The following is an 8,823-nucleotide window of genomic DNA, read 5'->3' as shown; positions in this document are numbered from 1 at the left end:
GAAGCCGCCGGACAGCAGGTAGGAGGCATACAGAGGCCTCGCGTGCGTTGCCCCGGCATTTTATTTAAATGCTGCAGGGGAAAGTGCGGGGCCTCTGTAAACGCCACACCCCCCTACAGAAAATATCGCGCCTTCTAGATGACAAGAAGATACATTGTTACTAAATTATCTCCTAGTACTGGGGAGTACATCACAGCCAAAGAAACTAGTCTGAAAGGATAACTTTATATTAATTTATTGAAACAGTTCATCCTGCTGTTTCAAAATGCACTGCTACTGGTAGAGTCACAAATGACATCACAGGAGGTGACACAATTAGACACAATTCAGAGAGATGCAGAACAGTGAACATGGCAACACACAGAAGAACCAGGAAATATAAGGAGCTGTACTCCAGTGCAGAGGACTTCACTAGGTGAAGATGTATGTAAGGATCCACGTTTCGGTCCCAATACGTATGAATGAGCTAGTCTAGACAGGGCTTTCTTTAGCGCTCACTCTATTATTGCCATAGTTGCAGGCAGAATTGGCATACAAAAGCAGGACTTGATCATTATGACCCTGCTGATCTGGAGTAAGTTGGCAGGGATCCTCTCTGCTCTTTGGATTGCAGTGTTTGCTGTTCTAGTAAAACCACACCCCTACTGCTAGATGCTCGTTGACAGGAAGTTGGCATCTATAACTGAAACGCACACACACACACCCCAACAGCTAAAACACATACTGTATACGCATCATCAGACTGAGACAGATACATAAACCAAGCATCCCCATAGGCCAAAGCAAACAAACCAAGTCCACATATCCAGGAATTGTGATCCACTAATATAACACAGGCAAAAGCATAGCGCCGTATAGGCAACACAGCCCGCTGTACAATTTCAGAAGTTTACAACAGTATATTGGCATGTGGATCTGTGTGGGTCTTTGTATGTGCATCAGTATGTATCAGTGTGTTAATGTGTGTACTGTGTGTGTGTGTGTGTGTGTGTGTGTGTGTGTATGTATGTATGTATGTATGTATGTATGTATGTATGTATGTATGTATATATATATATATATATAAATATATATATATCTCAGTGTGGGTAAGTGAATGTATATATTAAAAGAGGACCTGGTTGTGATAATGGTTTGTAAAAGTATTTATATTTTACAATTACATTCGGACCAGTTTTGTACCTGGGAGTTTTTGATAGATGACTCTGGAAATTCAACTATACCATGACTGCATAGTAACGCCAGGCCGTAGTGTGAATGATCTAGTCCAGTCTTTCTTTAGCGCTCACTCTTACTGCCTTAGAGGCAGACATAGCAGCAAACGGAAATACAAAACCAGGACTTCTGACACTGCTGATCTGGAGTAAGTTGGCAGGGACGCCCTCTATTGTATGTAGTATACAACGGTACGTAGGCATGTGTGGGTGTGTGTGTGGGTGTGTCAGCAGGTGCGGCTGCCTATTGCCTCCACCGTGACGTGGGAGCCATAAACGTTGCCTAGGTACCGGCACCCCCTTTGGAGCTCTGTATCTCGGGGAGCAGGGGGTCCCCGAAACTGAAATTAATGGGGTTCGATCCAGAGCCCCACCCCCCTTCAATAATGTGTAAAAAAAAATATGTCAAAATAAAAAAGGCCCCAAGGAGTGCTTCTTTAAAACTTGCAGATGTGTAAAATAAAATGTTTTTTATGAGCAGACTTTTGCGGTGTCTTAATTTGCTGGATGTTGTCTTAGGCCCGTAATATAGTGGGCACGCTCGCTCTGCCGTGCGCCTGTGCAGCACTTATAGTTGGCTGTGGTTAGCCAGCCATTCTATGCTAGGGCCGCGGGTGCGCACGGCAGCGAGCGTGGAGCCGGGCGATCGGGGGGGGAAACTCCGAAAAGAATCTTTTCGCTCCGCTACCGCTCGGAGTCTGCAATGTATGTGTGTATGTATATGTGCGTGTGTGTGTGTGTGTGCGTGTGTATATATATATGTCTGTGTGTGTGAATATATGTATAAATATTTATCAAAGTTGCACATGTTATGTTAATACATTATTTATTCTCACAACATGTCTGTGTTCTTATTAATAAATTAGTAACTTTTCAAACAATCTATACACATACACACACACATATATATATATATATATATATATATATATATATACCCATACTGTATAGGGTTACTGTGGAGGGTTTTTGTCACTTTTTTACCCACCATAACCTTAATAATTGTGGTGATTACCTAGTCTATAGTCTCAAACCAGCTTAGCCAGCACAACCAACCTCACACTGATGATACCCATCAAGGTTGGAACATGTCTGTGAGTGGGTTTACTGGCTTTGCATCTCATCCCAGCCTCTGTCTAAAAGCTGTGTTTAAAGCAGCATGCATTGGCTTGAGGATTTGCTTGTGTAATATGAGCTTGAGACAAAAGGTGGCACTGTGTGCTCATTTGCATGTCATTTCCCAGAATCCCTTGCTGCAGTGGAAGCACTGTGTGTTGGGCGATAATGGGGAAAGATAGTGTTGCAGACCTGTCTAAGACATGCAAATGAACATACAGTAATATTTACAGTTGCTATATATATATATATATACAAACACACCTGTGCGTGTCACTCGCAGCACGGACCTGTACACACAAAAAGTGTGCGCCACCTGCACGAGCGTTCGCACACGCTATAAAACAAGCCTTACGGTGCAGCAATGCTTAGTAAAAATGGTCCCAAACCAGAAACTACAGTATACAAGAGATTGGCCGAATTCCTTTAATTCCATTTTATACCATAACAATATTATTATACTAATGCAACATTATTGCCCTGCAGGACTTTCTTGAGGCAAAATTGCATTTAAAAAAAATGGAGGCCGTTTTGAACCTCACAAAAGGTCAATTAAGACTGAATTTCTACGTGGCCAATTCGTTAGTATGAAAAGAAGAGATGAAAGCAGAGAAACACTTCGAATTATATGTACGTCTTTTATGTAAACTGTAAGAATAAAAAACAGGCCACATTGATGCGGACTCCCATTCTGTTATGGTGGCAATCTTACATTTAGACACGCTACTCAGGCATTTATAAACTCACACACATTCATAAAAATACAACTACAATACAAAGGGATACAACAGGTGAGCAGAAAATATACGCGCTTCAGCTGGGGAATCCATGGGCGGCTTTTCTGTCAGGATTTCAGTGTTCCTAATGGACAGTTATGCAGGAGGTTAGGAAGTTGGTTTTTTTTGTTTTTAACTTTTGTGCTTTTATTATTACCTTACAAAACTTTGAAAAAAATTATAAAGAAAAAAAAAAAAAAAAAAAAGCTTTTTTTCCCTGCAGGTTGAACTGCCACTTTATTTATTATTTATTATTATTATTTATTTGAATGGGATTTATTACAAAATCCAGTTGTTAGTGGGACTGAAACGTCTGCTACATTGAAACCATCGCTGTGTTCCTGTTTTAATTGTTTGCATAAAACTTTTATCACCAAACTGCTGAGGGTGATTTTTCACAGCACTATGTGTGTGTGTGTGTGTGTGTGTGTGTGTGTGTGTATATATATATATATATATACATATATACACACACATATATATACACACACACACACACATCCCAATATACCGGCACAGCACGAGGGATTATCACATAAAAGTGGTTTATTGGGTCCAAAATACACACACATAGTATGCCTGATGTTTCCGTCCCCACGCAATGTGTGCATGTTGGACCCAATAAACCATTTATATGTGATAATCCCTCGTGCTGTGCCGGTATATTGGTTCTCTAGGGATCCTCGCAGACTATAACTATTTGCCCTTTACCGTGCACCACAATTGCCTTTTTTAAGTGTGTGCTGCCATTCTGTGTCATATATATATATATACTAGCTGAGAGACCCGGCGTTGCCCGGGATGTAATGTTCCCGTTCCTCTCTCTCCTCCCCCCTCTCTCTGTTTGTCCCCCATTCACATCAATCCAGTCCCCCCCCTCCCTCCCTCCTTTACAGCTTCATGTAGCGTGTGTGCGTCAGTCACTGTGTGTTTGCTCGCGCGTCAGTGAGTCTGAGGCAGAAACACAAACACACACAGACTGACTGACGCACACACAGTCAGTGTGTGCCTCAGTCAGTGTGTGCGTGCGTCAGTCAGGCTTTGTGTGCGCGTCAGTCAGTGTGTGCGTGCGTGCGTGCGGCAGTCAGTCAGTGTGTGCGCGCGGGGCGTCAAAGGCAGGGGGGGGCGTCAAAGGGAGGGGGGGGGGGGCGTCAAAGGGAGGGGGGGGGGGGCGTCAAAGGGAGGGGGGGGGGCGTCAAAGGGAGGGGGGGGGGGCGTCAAAGGGAGGGGGGGGGCGTCAAAGGGAGGGGGGGGGCGTCAAAGGGGGGGGGGGGGGCGTCAAAGGGAGGGGGGGGGCGTCAAAGTGAGGGGGGGGGCGTCAAAGGGAGGGGGGGGGGGCGTCAAAGGGAGGGGGGGGGCGTCAAAGGGAGGGGGGGGCGTCAAAGGGAGGGGGGGGGCGTCAAAGGGAGGGGGGGGCGTCAAAGGGAGGGGGGGGCGTCAAAGGGAGGGGGGGGGCGTCAAAGGGAGGGGGGGGCGTCAAAGGGAGGGGGGGCGTCAAAGGGAGGGGGGGGCGTCAAAGGGAGGGGGGGGGCGTCAAAGGGAGGGGGGGGCGTCAAAGGGAGGGGGGGCGTCAAAGGGAGGGGGGGGGGCGTCAAAGGGAGGGGGGGGGCGCGTCAAAGGGAGGGGGGGGCGTCAAAGGGAGAGGGGGGGGCGTCAAAGGGAGAGGGGGGGGCGTCAAAGGGAGAGGGGGGGGCGTCAAAGGGAGGGGGGGGGCGTCAAAGGGAGGGGGGGGCGTCAAAGGGAGGGGGGGCGTCAAAGGGAGGGGGGGGGCATCAAAGGGAGGGGGGGGGCGTCAAAGGGAGGGGGGGGGCGCCTCAAAGGCATGGATTCCTCCCCCTGCATTTCCTGCAGTGGACAGGAGGGGGGGGGGCAGTGGACAGGAGGGGGGGGGGCAGTGGACAGGAGGGGGGGGGGGCAGTGGACAGGAGGGGGGGGGGCAGTGGACAGGAGGGGGGGGGGGGCAGTGGACAGGAGGGGGGGGGCAGTGGACAGGAGGGGGGGGGCAGTGGACAGGAGGGGGGGGGGCAGTGGACAGGAGGGGGGGGGGCAGTGGACAGGAGGGGGGGGGGCAGTGGACAGGAGGGGGGGGGCAGTGGACAGGAGGGGGGGGCAGTGGACAGGAGGGGGGGGCAGTGGACAGGAGGGGGGGGCAGTGGACAGGAGGGAGGGGGCAGTGGACAGGAGGGGGGGGGCAGTGGACAGGAGGGGGGGGGGCAGTGGACAGGAGGGGGGGGGGCAGTGGACAGGAGGGGGGGGGCAGTGGACAGGAGGGGGGGGCAGTGGACAGGAGGGGGGGGCAGTGGACAGGAGGGGGGACAGGAGGGGGGACGCAGTGGACAGGAGGGGGGACGCAGTGGACAGGAGGGGGGGGCAGTGGACAGGAGGGGGGGCAGTGGACAGGAGGGGGGGGCAGTGGACAGGAGGGGGGGGGCAGTGGACAGGAGGGGGGGGCAGTGGACAGGAGGGGGGGGCAGTGGACAGGAGGGGGGGGCAGTGGACAGGAGGGGGGGGCAGTGGACAGGAGGGGGGGGGGCAGTGGACAGGAGGGGGGGGCAGTGGACAGGAGGGGGGACAGGAGGGGGGACGCAGTGGACAGGAGGGGGGGGCAGTGGACAGGAGGGGGGGGCAGTGGACAGGAGGGGGGACGCAGTGGACAGGAGGGGGGGGCAGTGGACAGGAGGGGGGGGCAGTGGACAGGAGGGGGGGGCAGTGGACAGGAGGGGGGGGCAGTGGATAGGAGGGGGGGGCAGTGGACACACACACACACACACACACACACACACACACACACACACACACACACACACACACACACACACACACACACACACACACACACACCTCAGTTGATGCGCCCTTTCTCAGTTCCGTTTGGCGCCGGAGGTGGGGAGCGACACCTACCTGTACTTCCGGGCGCCGCCATCGTCTGACTCGGCGCCGCGAGGGAGGAAGGGGGTCCGCCATCTTACGCGCCGCGTGGCAGCTGCGGGAAGCGAGGTGATTTGGAGGGGGGAGAGGTGATTTGGAGCGGGGAGAGGTGATTTGGAGCGGGGAGAGGTGATGCCGCTGGGGAGGGGGAAGAGGTGATGCCGCTGGGGAGGGGGAAGAGGTGATGCCGCTGGGGAGGGGGAAGAGGTGATGCCGCTGGGGAGGGGGAAGAGGTGATGCCGCTGGGGAGGGGGAAGAGGTGATGCCGCTGGGGAGGGGGAAGAGGTGATGCCGCTGGGGAGGGGGAAGAGGTGATGCCGCTGGGGAGGGGGAAGAGGTGATGCCGCTGGGGAGGGGGAAGAGGTGATGCCGCTGGGGAGGGGGAAAAGGTGATTTGGAGAGGGGAGAGAGGTGTGTGTGTGTGTGTGTGTGTGTGTGTGTGTGTGTGTGTGTGTGTGTGTGTGTGTGTGTGTGTGTGTGTGTGTTATTTTTTTGGACCTTTGGCCCGTCACTCCGCCTCAGGCCAATGAGAGGTGTGCGGGGGCGGGCCAAGGGGGTGGTGTGAGTGTGTGAGGCCAATGAGAGGTGTGCGGGGGCGGGCGGGCCAAGGGACCAATGAGATTGCCGCTAGGGACACCGGACATCCAGCAGGCAGGCATGCATGCAGGCAGGCAGGCAGGCAAACATACAGTGCTTTCACTAATATAGTATAAGATATATATATGCAAATATAGCTGTATGCTCATCTGCATGTCTTAGGCAGGTCTGCAACCCCACCTTTCCCCATTATCACCCAGCATACAGCACTTCCACTGCAGCAAGGGATTCTGGGAAATGACATGCAAATGAGCACACAGTGTCACTTTTTGCCTCAATAACCATTTTTAACATGGTTCCCTATAGGCTTAAGCTTGCTGCATGGTCACAGCTTTGAGCACAGCCAGGGTTAAGGTGCATACCCAGAAAACCACCCACAGACAGCTGTTTCGACCTTGATGGGTCTCATCAGTGTGGGGTTGATTTTACTGGGAATGCAAGAGAGGCTTATGGGATAGGCCAAACCATAATACTGAGTTAAGTTATGGTGAGTAAAAAAAGTGACAAAAACCCTCCACAGGAAAGCAAATATGCAAATATAGCTGTATGCTCATCTGCATGTCTTAGGCAGGTCTGCAACCCCGCCTTTCCCCATTATCACCCAGCATACAGCACTTCCACTGCAGCAAGGGATTCTGGGAAATGACATGCAAATATATATATATATACATATATATATATATACACATATATATATATATACACATATATATATATATACACATATGTACATACACGTGTGTTTGTGTGTGTGATTCTGAATTCAGTTGCAATCTGAGTACTAATAACAAATCAGAGATTGTATGATGAATATATTATCCAACCACATGAGGTTCAAGCGGCTTAAAAAAAACCAGTGGTTCTGTGCTTGTTATATAAATAAAATTCTAAACCTATTAATTGGGGCAACGCTTCTTAGACTTAATTTTAGAAAGTATGGTACATGATAAGTGTGCTGTAGAAACAGAAAGGGAGAGGCCCTTTTCTTAAATAATTTTCATTTTTACAAAGAAAGAGGAACTGTGTGTTTGTATACCCTGGGTTTGTACTATAAAAAAAATACACTGGGCGACACTATTCATTTCTCGTCGCTATGTTCCAAATAATGTGCCTTGAAAATATGCCAGCAGTGCGTTAAAAAAGGGGGATTTAAATCTCCTGTGACACGGGAGCCCATAGGAAGCCACAACGTCATCCAAGACGACTTCCTGCTGGCCAACGTAAGGCAGGAGATTTAAAATCCAAGAAGTAACGCTGGTGGGTTCCAAGAGCAGAAAGTAGCACGGGTTCGCTGCAGGTTCCCATCAGGCAAAATAAGGAGTGTTAGTAGGCAGGATTACTGGTTTAAACAGTGACCCCATAAGGAGTTCACTTCAGCTGTTGGACTGTTAGGGCAAGTTCTGTTCACTTGAACCAGGGAGTGTTCCAGAATAAAAACAGCCCCCCTACCCCAGGGATCACCCCTTAGCTCAGGTGATATGAGGTGATATGAGCGAAGTTCAATATATCCTTTTCTACTGTATTTCACTAACATTTGTGAGTGGCAACTTCTTTCATAACATACAGTATATATAGATAGAAAGAGTATGTTTGTACATATATACTGTATACATAATAGGCCACACTTACTGTATGTCCATAGATAATGTAAGAAATACATTAAAATAAATGCTTTTACTTCCTCCTCAGCAAGATAGTGATGGAGCTATTATGTACAGTATTTGTAACACATCAGAAAAGCTGCAGTGTATCAGTATATTGAGGTCCCCTGAGCTTTGCAACTATTTATCATAACACATTTCACTGAACAGTGGAAGAAAAACATGTTGAGCACCTAGAATGCCTCACAATACACTTCAGCCTCCAAGATGGCTGCCTCTGAGGAGACAGTAAACATACTGTATCTCAAACCATTTTACCTTATTTTATGTTGTAAGGCTTCTAAAATATATCTATACATTTTAACACAACTCTTGTACAATAGTTTAAAAAAAAAAAAAATTGGAGGTGCCGTGTCTGATTTCTAAACCTGTTACACAATATGGCAAAGATTGTTTTTTTACCTCATTCTAGAAAGGTTGTGTATAATATTTATACTCTAAAAACAGAACGAGAGAGCATTTTTACAAATAATTCCTTTTTCACTTGAACTGCAAGGTTGTAAATGAAAAAGTAGTGGTACTATGTAAAAC

General features: G+C 49.3%; 1 protein-coding gene across 1 annotated transcript in view; it reads right to left on the bottom strand.

Moving 5' to 3' along the window:
* Positions 1-3,944, bottom strand: part of LOC142463437 (cytoplasmic phosphatidylinositol transfer protein 1-like) — a 54,792-nt gene extending 50,848 nt beyond the window's left edge. Inside the window, exon 1 of the mRNA XM_075566188.1 lies at positions 1,183-3,944. The gene's annotated coding sequence lies outside the window, so the exon portion shown is untranslated. The remainder of the gene's footprint in view (positions 1-1,182) is intronic.
* Positions 3,945-8,823: the final 4,879 nt, after the last annotated feature.

This window comes from Ascaphus truei, chromosome 11, assembly GCF_040206685.1.
Source record: "Ascaphus truei isolate aAscTru1 chromosome 11, aAscTru1.hap1, whole genome shotgun sequence".
In the NCBI taxonomy this organism is placed as follows: domain Eukaryota; kingdom Metazoa; phylum Chordata; class Amphibia; order Anura; family Ascaphidae; genus Ascaphus; species Ascaphus truei.
The sequence above is the reverse complement of the archived record's forward strand: the minus strand, read 5'-3'. Positions and strand labels throughout refer to the sequence as shown.